The sequence below is a fragment of the Callithrix jacchus genome, chromosome 4, assembly GCF_049354715.1.
Source record: "Callithrix jacchus isolate 240 chromosome 4, calJac240_pri, whole genome shotgun sequence".
Taxonomy (NCBI): Eukaryota; Metazoa; Chordata; class Mammalia; order Primates; family Cebidae; genus Callithrix; species Callithrix jacchus.
Window position 1 is genome coordinate 30,171,520 of NC_133505.1, and position 1,973 is coordinate 30,173,492.

Consider the following 1,973-nt stretch of genomic DNA (forward strand, 5'->3'; position numbering starts at 1 on the left):
TTCCTACTAATATTAGAATTGGGAGGTAGAAAGTCCCCATTTCTAGTGGGAAGACCTTGGAGCAGCCCAGAGTGGGCTTTGATGACCCACAGCTGAGCAGGAGTTGATGAGCTCACATGAAGAGTGGCCTCTCCTCTAAAAGCCTGGCGAAGAGGCCCCTTTGAGGACATCATTGCTGCCTCAAAGGATCTTCAGCATATGTGTGTGTGTGTGTGTGTGTGTGTGTGTGTGTGTGTGATCCTTCAAAGGATCTTCAGTATATATATATATATACTTTAGAGAGTCTTGATTATCTAGCCAACTCTTAGACTTTTTTTCAGAAAAATAAACTTTAAACTTATTATTTTGGAACAATAATAGACCCACAGGAAGTTTCAAATTCGAAGGCCTGTGTACCCTTCCCCAACTTTCCCCCAAGGGTAACAGCTTACATAACAATGGTACAGAACCAGGAAACAGACACAGGTGTAATACTGCTGCCTGGTCTACAGACCTTCGGTAGAGTCCTTAGTTTTCCCCTGCACGCATTTGTGTATAATTCCATGCAGTTTTTTTCCATGTGCAGTTTCCATCACAACCAAAATCCCAACTGTTCTATCTGTACAACATCACTCTCACACTACCTCTTTTTTGTGTGTATCTGTGGAAACTTTTAAAAAAATTTTTACTTTAAGTTCTGGAATACATGCACAGAACGCGCAGGTTTGTTGCATAGGTCTACATGTGCCGTGGTGGTTTGCTGCACCTATCAGCCCATCATCTAGGTTTTAAGCCCCGCATGCATTAGGTATTTGTCCTAACGCTCTCTCTCCCCTGGCCTGCCTCCCCACAACAGACCCCAGGGTGTGATGTTCCCTTCCCTGTGTCCATGTTGTCTCATTGTTCAACTCTTATGAGTGAGAACATGTGCTGTTTGGTTTTCTGTTCCTGTGTCAGTTTGCTGAGAATGAGGTTTCCAGCTTCATCCACGTCCCTGAAGAGGACATGAAGTCATTCTTTTTTATGGCTGCATAGTATTTCATGGTGTATATGTGCCACATTTTCTTTATCCAGTCTATCATTGATGGGCATTTGGGTTGGTTCCAAGTCTTTGCTATTGTAAACAGTGCTGCAATAAATGTACGTGTGCATGTGTCTTTATAGTAGAATGATGTACAATCCTTTGGGTACTCAGTAAAGGGATTCCTGGGCACACTGCCTCTTTACAGTCATGGGACACTGCACACATACATTGCCCCCTGCATCCCTGTCCCCTGACAAACGCTACTTTTTCTCCATCTTTACAATGACGTAGTTTCAAGAATGTTGTATGAATAGGATCACGTCATGGAACCTTCTGAGATCGGCTATTTCATCGGCATAAAGCCCATGAGATCTGCCCTGGTTACTCTATGTGTCAGCACTGCGTTCCTTTTGACTGCTCAGTCATATGCCACGGTGTGGATGTGCCACAGTTTAACCATGCATCTCCCAAGGACATTTGGATACTGTTCAGATTTTGGTTCTTGCAAATAAAGCTGCTACAAATATTTGCGTGTCGGTTTTGCATGGACACAAGTTTCCACTTCTCTGGAATAAATGCTGAGGGGCAGGTGCTGCACCATGAGATAAGTATATGTTTAGCTTCCTACAAAATTGCAAATCTGCTTTCCAGAGTGGCTGTACCGCTTTGCATCCCCACACGCAATGTCTGAGAGATGCAGCATGTCTGCCTCCCTAATGGCTAATGAAGTTGAGCAACATTTCATTGCGTATTTGCAATCTCTTCTTTGGTGAAATGTCTGTTCAGGTTAGGTTATGTTGTGATGGTCATCTTTTCTTGACTTTAATTGCATTTGTGTAGTCATTACCACACAACCGAATAAGGGAAAATTAAAGTGACGAGTACCGATTCTATTATCTGTTTTTGCCTACATGGTGCTGTGTTTGGAGTCCAAGGCTCCGCCAGTTGTAAACAGAATGCACTATCCTTT